The sequence below is a fragment of the Atractosteus spatula genome, chromosome 9, assembly GCF_055471065.1.
Source record: "Atractosteus spatula isolate fAtrSpa1 chromosome 9, fAtrSpa1.hap1, whole genome shotgun sequence".
Classification (NCBI taxonomy): domain Eukaryota; kingdom Metazoa; phylum Chordata; class Actinopteri; order Semionotiformes; family Lepisosteidae; genus Atractosteus; species Atractosteus spatula.
The window spans coordinates 26286790-26300189 of NC_142714.1; positions in this window are offsets into that span (position 1 = coordinate 26286790).

Consider the following 13400-nt stretch of genomic DNA (forward strand, 5'->3'; position numbering starts at 1 on the left):
TTGAGAGTTTGGCGGGCATTGTAGACCCACGTGGTATTACCACGCCCTGCCAGTCCCTGATTGGTTGGTCAAGATGAGATATAAGTCACTTACTCTTGACACTTAGGAATGCAGTCCAGATGTCCATTTGGCACTCCCTAGACTGATAGGCGCCAATGGATGACCATTGATCATGATAGCCAGGCTTAGCTAAGTGCATCCCCGTCTGGGAGCTTGTTCCTTATCAAAAGAAAACATCCTAAATCAGCCTGCATGAATACTTTCTCTGTGGCTGCACCACAGAGATGGAGGGTGAGATGGGGCCTCCTTTAGGACAGCATACCAACGCTTAATTCTGTCTTATTAACAAGCATCGCCGCTACACAGGTTAGTAGAGAAAATCAAGATATCATCAAAATATACAAGGAGGCAGTTCTCCTTTGCTTACTGCCTCGTCTTTCTCACACCTGAAGAAGGCTCCATGGCTGAAACGTTGTGTTTTCTTTCTTCTTTTTTTCAGCATGGAATAAACCTATTACTTGTTCCATAATAAAAGAAGTACTGTACTTGTTAAATAATGTGAGAAATGTCTGAATGCCCATACTATTGCCCACCACTCTCGGTCAAGAGGTGGACCAGTTTTGTTTTGTGGCAGTGAGGGCATGACTGGCATAGGCTATGACTTTTTCAGTGCCCCGTTGTTCTTGTGCAAGGACTGAGCCTATGGCATCATGTGAAGCATCTGTGTAGAGGGTGTAAAGTCTGGGTAAGTCAGTATTGGAGGCGAAGAGAGAGCATTACGGAAATACTGAAAGGTCTCTTCGCACTTGGCTGTCCATGAAAATATGGCATGCTTTTGTGTCAGTTGCTTTGTCTAAAAATCCCTTAATAAAATGCCGATAATATGAACAGAGACCTATAAAGGCTTGTACATCTGTGGCTGTTGTAGGTTGAGGCCTTTCAGGACTTTATCTGTCAGTACTGTGTAAGGTTGTATGCCGCCTTTTGATACAGTGTCCTAAAAATCTTGCAGAATGTTTGAAAAGTTAGCATTTTTGAGGACGAAGTTTGAGGCCTGCCCAATGCAGTCTGATGAAAACCTCAGTGAGGCTGTCCCCATGTTCCTGGAATGTCTTACTGAAACAAAAATGTCATCTAAATAAACTAATGTTTTGGACCAATGGAGACCAACACTAACTCCATTAATCACTAGAAAGTTTGGGGTGCATTTGTCAGGCCCATCAGCATTACTTTGAAATGATATAAATACCTGTAGTGAAGGCTGTTTTGTGTTTCTCACTGTTTTTCATTTGAATCTGCCAGTAGCCACTTGACATATCCAGTATACTAAACACTATGGTTCCAGATAAAGCATCCGAACTATCATCTACATGTGTCAAGGGGTGTGCATCTTTGATCATGACTGAATTTAAATGTCTATAGTCAAGACAAAATCTGTATGAGATATCCTTTTTGTACAGGAAAGGCCCATGGGCTATGGTTAGGTTCAATCAGGTCAGCATCCAGTAATTTTTGCAATTGTCATTTTATTTTAATCCCTCACTAGAGGAGAGGTGCGATACACCCGTTGACATATTGGGGATGCAGATGATGTCTGAATTTGGTGTTTGATCAAGTCTGTTCGGCCAAGATCAGTTGGGCTTGTACTGAAAACAAGCCCAACAAGCCCAAGAGAGCATTTACTTTTGCCTATTGTTATGGGGTCGGGGTACCTTTGTCAATATGAACATCAGGTAAATTATGAGGAAGATTAAGCTCACTATCTCATTCTCAACCATGGAGAAACTGCGTGCAACTGCAAGGTCTCTCTCAGACTGCAAATCTGGCTCCAGAATTCACTGGCTCCAATTTCAGTGGGGCGTGTGACTGAGGCTGGAACAATAATCCCAGTTAGTGGGGGCACTGATACCAAGTGACAAAACTGACACATTGCAGCAAGAAGGGCTGTGCTTGTGAAGAAGTAGGGGAATTGATTTATTTCTGAACACAAAGGCACCTGTGGTGGTATCAATAGAAGCACCATGTATCCTTTAAAAAGTAAAGCATCTTGACTAGAGTCCTGAACAACATATACATTTATGCCTAGAGTTTGTGAGCAAATGTGCAGTGAAACAGTTAATGACCCTAAAATATCAAGTTGCTCACCTGTGAGAGTATGTGCTATTTGAAAATGCTTCGTCAAAGGACAATGTTTTAGCCCTGGAATGTGCTGTTGTAAGTTTTCACTAATTAGTGACAAACCAGAGGCTGTATCCAGGAAAATGCTTACTTCCTGATCCTCAATGAATCCCCTTGCGTAAGGTGTCCATGCTGCATCCTCCAATGGCAGGGATTACATTGACTTGTGGGCCACTGGCAATGAAGCTGAAGACTGGCCCCCATCTCCAGCTACCAATTGTTTTCCTGCCTTTGGGCCCCTGTGAAATGTACAGTACGTGATGCACACGTGATGATGTTGGACTTGGAGAAATGTCTGGAGTGCTCTTTATCTCTGTAGCTGTTGCTTTCACTTCTGGAACTTGGGCTGGTTGGGTCATCTGAATGATACCTGTACCTCTGCTGAGGCAATGCAGACTCCCATTCCTAGCTGTCAGACCTCCCACGCTGACGAGGCCTGCACCTTGTATGGCCTGACACATGACTATCCCAGGGCCCCTCTGGGGACTGTGGTCTTCTATGTGTAGCAGATGAAGACTGAACCTCTGGGGAATAAGAAAAGGTACATGGCTGGGTGCGAGTGAGTGATGTTACAGCTGACTGCAATCTGCCCACTTTAAGTGTAAGTTTATCTAGCTACTAGCTTGCCATCACTGGTGTTAGACAGCTATGGACTGGGGTGGAGAGAGCAGGCAGTGGAGTAGTCATTGGCACTGTAGTTGGGAAGATGCCATGGAATGTCTTTTACACTGGTTAACTACCTTAAGAGCTTTGTCAACAATGGTGACACCAAACCCATTTTGCTAACTCAAGGTCAATTACAGCAATGAAAATGCCTCAGGATTTCTCCTGTAATGGAAGTTTGCCCATAATTTGGGAAAGCTTGCAATACAAGGTGATGCAACTCTGCTGCATACACCTCCAAAGGTTCATTAGGCTGATGCGGCTGTGCATTCAGATATGTTTATATGTTTACAATTTCTTGAGTTCCTGTTTTGTCCAAAAACTGATTGCATGCACTTGCAATTGTCATCACAGTCACATTTCACTGTATCTGGGAGATTGTTCCAGTAACTAAATGCAGAACGTGCCAATCTGAATGGAAGAATTTTGGCAAGTTGTCTTTTATCCACACCTGAAGTCTCATAGCATACTTGAAAACGTCTAGCCCCCTGTGAAAAACTATTGGTACGTTCACCAGTGACATCCGGCAGAAAAACAGCTTTAAAGTGCATCACAGCGGAGAATGTGTCATCGTCAGACATGGCTGTAGACGTACTCAAGTTCAAAACTAGGACTTTCCCCTTACCAATTCACTCCAAGAATCTTCAGAAATGTTATACTGCTTTCAACTGGACGCAAAAAAATCTATATGCAATCTACAATCCAGAATAACTGTGTCACAAAGCAAAAAAAAAGTAAAATATTCAAAATATAGTCAGAGATGGCACTATTAAGAGTTCTAAACTTAAAGATTTTATTAAGAGTTTTGATAAGCACTGCCGGGATAAGAAAAAAAATACAGCAAACATCTTTTGTAACAGAAAGAATAAGGTTCTGGGTCCCGAGATGCAGTTAAACAGATGAGTTTATTGCATGTGTAGTGTGCTCTCACGAGGCACCAGTTCTGTAGGGGTTTGGGCTTTTACTGGGACAATTATTAATTGTAGTATTCCCAGTGTAGTATGCTCCTGGATCAGTATCCAAGGGGCAGGGCAGTCCGCACCACGGGACCATCTTTGCCATACACCTGGGTATCCGCCAGCATGAATTTCTGGCTACAAAATGGCATTGGGCTGTTAGAGCATGCAGGGCATCTGGTGTGCTGACAGCCCCACATCCCATCATCATGCAACCCCACATTCTATTCACATTTTTTCTAACCACATCTGTTAAAGGCCTCAACCTAAATTCTCCCTTTTCCCCAATAGAGGTTTCACAGGGGTCTCAGACTCCTGCTCTCCCAGTGCCGCTCACCTGGCATCTGCATCTGCTCAGTTGTTACCTTGAGTTACCGGAATTCTTTATTTATTGTGTTATTTACACCTTACTTCAGCTACTTCAATCGGCAGCTGCAAAACTACAAATCAGTTCAGAGACAAGCCCAGTATTCTTAACTGGAGTCCCTGCCATTGTAAGAGAATCCTATTTCTCCTTAGCCATCCAGAATTGTGGCCTACATTCAACAAATCCATACATTATATACATATACAGTAACCCTGTAAGGCAAGGAATGAGACCTCGAGAACTCCCTTCCTTGATCAGTAATTCACCATCCCCAGAACGCCAGCATCGCTGCTTTTGCCCCGGGGTGGACTTAAGCACTGAGCTCAATCAGGGCTATTCTCGGATCTCAACGTCCTTTAAATCCTGCTACTTAGTGCTTTGCTCTTTTATTATGAGGTGTGTTTATGTAAGTGTCGTGCGTGTGTACGGATGCAGCCATTCAAAGTACGCGGCACAGACACGTACCGCGGGTAATTGGCTACGGCCTCTTCGCATCGTGACGCAAAATACTGCGGTAGGTGATTGGTTGACCAACAGGGGCACTCAGATTTAAATGTCTTTACTGTGCCCGTTTTAGTATTGAATATTTATATGGAATTTTACCACTGAAGGGAAATCTTAGTAGCTGAGCATAAAAAGAATAGGAGCATACTGTAACGCGTGTGAAGGCCATAAACGATATTAATTTTGGAACATAAACATACAGTATACTGTATAGCTGGTCTCGGTACTTTAAAGAAAAAATACACACCAGTATAACATTTCTCCCTAAACATTTTAAGCATCGAAGTCTTTAACTAACGTGAAATAGCGTGTAAAAAAGCGGTAGTTTTAAGCTTTTCTGCTAGTATAATATGGAATCGCATATCTAAGGAAATTAATAACGATATAATTATATTCATATACTGCAACACAGTAGTACACGCTGTACAATGTCTGTTGATACTGTTTGTGTAGGGCTTTTTCACCACTTCTCATGTGACCTTGTGTGTAGCAGTATGGTCTAGGTGCCGTGCTTGCAAATCAGAGATTGTGTGTTCAAATCCAGCCGGTGCTATGACTTTTAACAAACATTTCTTTGAAGAAATAAAATAGCAATATTAGGGATAATTAATTGACTTTTTATATTTCTAAATATCACAACATGTTCGAATCCAAGTCATTTTTAATAACAATGGGTAAACTGGGGAAACTATTACAAAGCTTTAGAGAACTTAACAATAGCAATATTATGGACAATCAATTGACAATAAATATAGAAAAGCACATATTAAATTTGGGAAATAGTTTTAATATGTAAATAGTTCCCTGGTTCTGCACCCCTGGGTGTTTCTCTCTCTGGTCGGGGCGCACGAGAGCTCGCTGGCAGGTGGTGACGGAGAGGAAAAATAAAGGCAGCTTTTAACTCCGCAAGTCTGAGTTTTTGGGTCTGTCCTATCCGAACCCGACTCCTCTTGCCAGAAAGCTCTAAATTGCATTTTGTCTTTTTTTCAATTACAACCCAAAAGTCTTAATTCCGTCTTAATTAAACGTTTAAAATATACGTTTCGAATAGAAAGAAATCCTCTTCCTGGTATGTAGAACAGATCAGCAGGTCTTTTTTCCCCAATCAGAGGGGTTTCAGATGGTGTCAGCCAATCACCATTCTGAAGCCTACCATAATCTCTGGTATAGGGACAATCCAGAATATTGGTCTTGGTACCGTATTTCACAGAAAAAATACACACCAGTATTCCATTTCTCAGTATTCCTGTCCTGTCACAGTGAAGTAGGAAGTGCACCTCTGTCTCTATTTCTCCCTGCTTGCTGGCAGTGGGAGCACAGCCTGTCCTCTCTGGGTAACCAGGTGTTTCACGCATGAAAATTGGTTATTAACAATCGAAACCTGTTTTATTTATTTTATTTTTATTTAGATTAAGAGTTCCCGTCACTTCCAGGGCCAGGGAAACGTGCTGCTCAGTGGTGACCTCAATGCACGAACAGGCACACTGGCAGACTACACCAGCACAGGGAAACACTCACGTTTTTGTCTACATCATGCCTACAGTATATGTAAATATCACAACGGGTCCCAATCCTACTGGGAGAGGGAGGAGGGAACTCAGTGGAACTGGCAGCCCAGTATGTGATCTCCTGTCACAGCCTGAGGAACAGTGAGCCTGTCTCCCAATAATGCTCCTTCTGTCTACAGTATATGTCAATATTTTATAATATGTCTCTGTTGTAAATGTCTGTAATAGGTCTGTAGATTTTATTTTACTTTTATTTTGTGTTTTGTTCCATGTTAATTTTATTATTTTATTTGCTTTGGCAACACTGATTGTACCCATCTGTCATGCTAATAAAGCACCTTGAATTGAATTGAATTGAGAGGGGGAGGGCGAGCGAGAGAGCACAGACAATAGATTAGCATACTGTAGAGGAAAACAGTATAGGCATCGTTGATATGAGGACTTTTGAAACCAAATTTCCCAAATTTAATATGTGCTTTTCTATATTTATTGTCAATTGATTGTCCATAATATTGCTATTCTAAGCAAGAAGGAGTGCTTCACCCCGTCTGCTGTGGGAAGAGTTGGCTTATTCCTTCCCTGCCTCACCGAGGGCAGACCCTGCCAGGCCCTCGTCGACACCGGTTCGACCATCACCCTGCTGCGGCCTGGTGTCCTGCCGGGCACCGAGGCAGCCGGACCCCCAGGGCGCTCACCGTGCACTTTGGAGCTGTGAGGGTGAAACACCCCTTCTACCTTGCCCCAGTCCGTGAGGACTGTATCCTGGGGTTGGATTGGTTGCAGCAGGTGGGTGGTTGCCTTGACTTGGGCGTGAGGGACGGGGTGCTGCGCCGGGGGTGGCGGGTGCCCTCCAGCGGCGAGGTCAGGTGGCAGTTTGTGGTGGGGCAGTTCTCCAAGCTGTGCACGGCCAGCTGGAGGCCGCCAAGCAGTGACCTCGCCGCTGGAGGGCACCTGCCACCCCCGGCACAGCACCCCGTCCCTTACCTCCAAGGCCTCCCACAGTGCACAGAGTGCCTTACAGACTTCAGGTAGGGGCAAGCTTATCTCACCGTCCTGGAAGTCAGCTCTGGCACGCTCGCCCCGACACCCACGGCTCCGACAAGCCAAAGCAACGCCCGCCGCTGCCACCTCCGCTTCCCTCCAATCAACCCACACACCCCGGACAACTCCCGCTCCGCCCACCGCGAGACTGATTCATTCCCCCTGCCCCACCAACTCTCGCCGGCCCAAGTCAAGGCAACCACTATTAGCTCATCGGTATGGTGTAAGTTTTATCTGTACCATACTGTATACAGGTACAGACTTCAAGCTGCACCACTGTATCGCTTTGGTAAGGAGACGGACTATGGCCAAAATCACGAAAGTCTGATAAAGACAGTCTCACGTTTGTGGACAGTCTGTCCACAAACAAAACATTCCTGTTAGACAAGAGGAATGTAAAAAAAACAATTACTTTTTGTCAATGAAAACCGGTGTGTGTGTCTCTCTCTGCTGGATGTCTCTCTCTCTCTCTGCTGAATGAATAAAAGCATTTTATTAAAAACACGTTTGTGTTTGTCTGGGTATTTACTTTGTAATCTGTGGTCCTTTTTTTACATCTACTGTATTGCTTTGAGATGCCACTTTTAAAGGTTAATATGTAAAATAAAGTTTTTTATTATTGTTATAGAGAAACATGATCAGATTTTCCCTGGTTCAGAAAAAAAGATCTAAAGTATACTAGTTTGTCACTCTTCTCATTCCCTCTTTGCTAAATGGCTTTTGAAGAGAGTCCCATGAAGAGAGAGGTGAAACAGCCCTACACAGCCCTGTCGCAGTACATGAATATAATTATATCGTTATTAATTTCTTTAGATACGCGATTCTTTTAATACAGTATTTGCTGTGCTCTTGAGGATCCTTGTGATATTTTGAGCTCTGGTTGATTGATAAGTGTCGCAGTTCAAATAATTTTCGTAGTTAGAAATTATGAAACGCTCTGTTAAAAGCAAGGGAGTTTTTATGTCCGTTACAGTAAAAGAAAATGCCTGACAAAGTAGGGCTTGGACAGATTCCAAGTGCTTGTACAAATGTGCTAAAGAAATTAGCAAAAAAAGTCATTCCTTTATCGTATTGGCTAGCTAATGTCCTGTCTTCGTTAGTTAGATCAACGACATGCTGTGGTGTTTGTCAAAGAAAAAAATAAAAGTATTTTCGTTTAAAATGACGGTTAGAAAGAATGTGGACCAGCGTAATACTTTGAGTTTACGGCTCGTCCAAAGTCATTCATTATTAATACTATTAGTAATATCTTCGGTAAAGGCTTTGATGCATAAAATATTTCTGCATAATTAAAATATTTATGATAAAGGTAGGTTGTGTACTTTTGTCCAACTGAGCAATCTTGCTTTCATAAAATATACCAACTTTTTAATGACTGATGATTAACATGCTGTAATACACAGTTTAAATTTAAAAGCTCAAATGCTGTACATGAGAGGTTAAGCTTTATTGGCTCCTCCTGGCTGTTTTACAAGGTGATTCCGGATACTTTCCGGCATGACGTCAAATGACCGCGTTTTGATGCGACACGCCCACCGCGGTATACCGCGAAATACCCCACCCGTTTTGAATGGCTGCATCTGTATATGATCACAAACAAGAAATACACCAGAAACATACATCTATATCTACGTCTCTGCTGCTCCCTTTAAACCGAGGAAAACACGAAAAACATACATGTATCATCTACGTCTTTCCTGTTCCCTTTAAAACAAAACAAAACCACGCCACGCCTATCCATGCACGATCAAGGCATAGCTACTCTCAGGACCCAATCCTGAATTATACGTGCATTCAAAGCACCACTCAAGCCTCAGAACTCTGGGCGCAATTAAGGCCCACACCAGTCCTGGATTACGTGCCTACCTTAAGGCACTACTCAGCTTCAGAACCTCGGGCACAATTAAGGCCCACACCGATCCTGACGGTAAAGGTCCAAACCCGTTCAAAAACCACATGCAATTAAGGCATACACCCAACAACAGTTTCATACGTGCAATTAAGGCATACACCCAACACCATTTTCATATGTGCAATTAAGGCATACACCCAACACCAGTTTCATACGTGGAATTAAGGCATACACCCAACACCAGTTTCGAACGCCTGTACACAATACCGCGGATCACCGCTTGCCAGACCAAATTCTGGACTTACAGCCAACCACCCATTACATACACTGGTGTCTTCCCTGAGCCAGAGGAATTCAGGAACTCACGTTTACTCCGTCATCTCGGGTGATACTTGCAGGGAGCAGAGACTTCCCAATCGGTCAGACGAGAGAGTCGGGACTTTTTTTAAAAAGAGGAGTCCTAACCTCTTAGTAATGTGTACCCTGATCATCTCTCCTGCCAATGGGAAGTTCTGCACCTTCTGGAGCATCCCCCGACTATGCCAAAATTGTTGTAACAGAAAGAATAAGGTTCTGGATCCCGAGATGAAGTTAAACTGATGAGTTTATTGCATGCAAGTAACAATAAAGCAGAAGTCTTGTGTCCCGCAAGAAACAACAAAACCGAAGTATTGTTCAAAGTGCTGGCACAAACTTTAGCTTTATATATCCTTTCCTTTCCGCTTCTGAAGTCACTGTTATTATGGTAAAGGGGGGAGGTCACGTGTTAGGCCAATTTACAGCTTTCTGGTCAAATGGTCAGGGATTAAGTCCCCAGGGGGTTCTCTAGCTCTCCTAGCTCGCATCTGGAGTCCCTATCAGTTAACCCCCTTCCTGCCATAAACTCCAGCCTTAGAAGTCTAATCTTCATGCAGAAAGGACTTAAAATTAACATCGTCTTTACATCTTACTTCACATCTAACAAATTGCAGTACGTTTAATTTCAAGGTAATATTGGGAAATATATACATAAAGTTATAAAAATAATCTGTCAGATAATGATGCTTATCATACTGAATACATGAAATGCCAAATCAGTGTAGTAAACTCACGATTTAGTCCCTTTGCGAACAGCGAATCATCCTAATGAAATGTTCAAATGGCAAGATGAGACTAACACAGTGCTGAAGTTTTCTCCATGAGGAAAAAAAACGCTGCTGCAACCAAATACATGTAAAATACTGGGTTCGTTTTATGGTTTTAGGCATTCATATGAAGAATAGAGCTTTCACTGGCTGATTGTCAAACTTAATCCCCCTGAAAAAAAAACTAGCATACAAAAAAAGAATAATGGACACAGCACAGGCCTGTGTTCTCTCCATTCTCCGTCCATACCACAGAATCCCCTGAGTCAGAGAACTTCTCTCACACTAAACAAATGACCACATACAAAATACTGAATATGTTAACCCAAATATGTCTCAGAGGAGCAAAAGGTGATAAATTAATAGTAAAACAGCATCGTATAAACGGTTGACCCTGCGCTCTGACCCCAAGCTTTTCTGTCCCTGTCTGTGTGCATGTGTGTCTCATGGAGAGCAAGCTGGGGTATACAAAAAGACAAATTCCTAATGCAAGAAATTGTATATGGCTAATAAAGTGATCTTATCTTATCTTACTCCTCTCAGTAAGTTACAGCAGACCTTTCCTCAAATCTAGCTTCTGCCTCTATGGCTTCCAACAGAGAGTTACATTTTCATCATAACTAGAGGTCAAGAAGGGAGCTTCCTACTTTCAGAGCTAATCCAATGGAGAGAGCTAACCTTTGCTCCTTCCTTCCTGGTCTTTCCTTACAATATTGGAGCCATCCTGCTCCTCAGAAATTGCTTGTGGTACAGTATACAAACATTAATGTGTCTAACCTGTTATAACTTTCGGACAAGTATTAACGTTCTAACCAGAAGACTCAGCCAGAGACTGAAGTAGCTGGGCTCTTTCACGATAGATGTTAATTTGTTATTTATAAACTGCTAATGAGTGTTAGCTGCAGAAGGGCGATGTGCTGCTCGCAAGTGTAAATGTGTGCACTTAGCCCAAATGCTCATATTTGTCTCAATTGCTCTACTAACCTTTTAATCAATTAAGTCTTTATGTAGCCCTCTGGATACTGCAGGTATGCAACTGTCTCTCCCAGTGACAGCTGCCCGGTTAAAGATACCAAAGAAACTTGAGAAAGCTTGAGTAAATGTACGAAGAAAAATGGGCTACAATGTACACCAGGCTGGTGTGCACAATTGGTAGTGATTTATAAAGACATCAAACAAAGGAGCTTTAATTTTTCAATATATTTCAGTTTTTTTATTTAAGTTTAAGTTAAGTTTAAGTTTAAGTTTCTGCAAACTTATTTTAGCTTTTGAAGTCTTTAGTTTAAGCTTTCAGGTCTTGAATAAAAAACATATTAAGTTCAAAATATGTGTATGCATTATGAAAATCGGATCCCATAGAAAACGTCTGAATACTTTTGTAAGGCACTGTTTATATAAGTAATTACATATGCAAACACCCCAGTGGGATATAAAAGCACAATGCAACTCTTGGGCAGTTTAATTAAAGCACCCTCAAAGCAAATACACATTTTTTATAACTATAATTTAAAAGCTCCATTAGTTCAGTCAATTACTCTGTTAATTTGCCTGTGGGTAGAGCTCCCTCATGGATAAAAGCCGCAAATTTTTGGCTTTTCGGTGTTTTTAGACACAACTGTATGGATTTTTTTATGCTGGAAACAACAAAACGGCAGCATACAAATCAAAAGCCTTTTCATGTATGAGCACCACAAAGAGCTGCAACAGAGGGCAAGCAAAAGGTATGACAAGAAGACCTCAGCAGAAAGATATCTGGCAGCTTAGGTAATGTTCCAGCTTTGCTTCTTGGAGTGGAGGGGAACTCAAAGGGAAAGGATAACTGGCACTCAGTGCTGGAAAAGAGTACAAATAAATAATTTCCCACAAAATGACAGAGAAAAGAAGAAAAGACAGATATTCAAATAAATATAGCAGAATTAGTAGTTTTAGTGTCTTTTCTCAAGAATTTCATGCCAACTTTCAAAAGAAAACTTTCTGAACAAAAAAGTTTTCACTTCAGGGTAGAAATCTTTTATTTATTTTGTTTGCAAAAGGTAGAACTAAATATAGTTTAGTGCTTATCTCATATCCATCCTCCCCCTCCCCTCTGAACAGGATTCCTGTTCTTGTGATGACCAAAACTCAACACAATATTCAAACTAAATTATTGTAGAACTCTAACATGACTTCACTTGATTAGAATTCCACCATCTTAATTGAGTAACCTACTTTGTATAACTATATACTCATATTTATTGCATAAAACCAATCTGCATATTTTATACAAAAAGTGTAAAAATAAGTGTGAAAATTATTTCAATTAGATTCAATTCTGAAACATTTTTAGCTAGACAAACCCCAGAAGTTACACAAGGGTTTATACACTATTGGAAAATAGTCCAGTCAGTGGCAAGAAAATCACAGCTCCCAGCAATAATCCCTTTGGCTGCCAGTCAGAACAGACAGTCATTTCAACACTATATGAAAAGCCATTTTATCCAAAACAAAGATTGTCTTAGCAGTGACTGTCATGATGTAAAACATAGAGCTGGTATAGCAAGATTTCTGAGCTTGTAGTCTAGATGGTATCTAGACAGAAAACAGTTTCAAATGTTATTCTAAAAGGTGTCTCAATAAATGACCACGGAAATATCTGGACTTAAACACTTCTCCATCTCGAAAAGATGAGAAATCTGCAATATCTTAGTGATATCTCCACAACAGGTCTTTTTACTCCAATCCTTACGTTTTGCAGAAAATACAATCTCAAATCTCAATCTCACAGCTTTACTATATTTGAATCTTGAACATACAAGGGGACCTGATTTAAGTTTTCAAAAACCTGAAATACATTACAAGAGTCAGCCTAGTGTACCTCTTCAGAATTTTCAGGCAAAAAGGTAGCAGACATTCAAAAATAGAAAACAAGTGGAAATTACAAAAACATATTTAACACTGAGAACAGGAGTATCCCTTGCACAAAGTTTTCAGAGTGTGGAAAAAGCTGCACAGTGATATTGTTTAAACCAAAACCTTTGTTTTGTTGAGAAACAGATGGATAATGTCCTTGGATCGATTAACCAATAGCAACCAAAGGAGCTAGAGTGGATACATATGCAAACTTTCTCAGAGCAGACAGGTTTCAAAGATACACAGACATCCAACCCCTCTCCCAGATCTGAGGATTGTTGGTGGACAAAAGACCTCAGCCAGCCATTTCCTGACTGA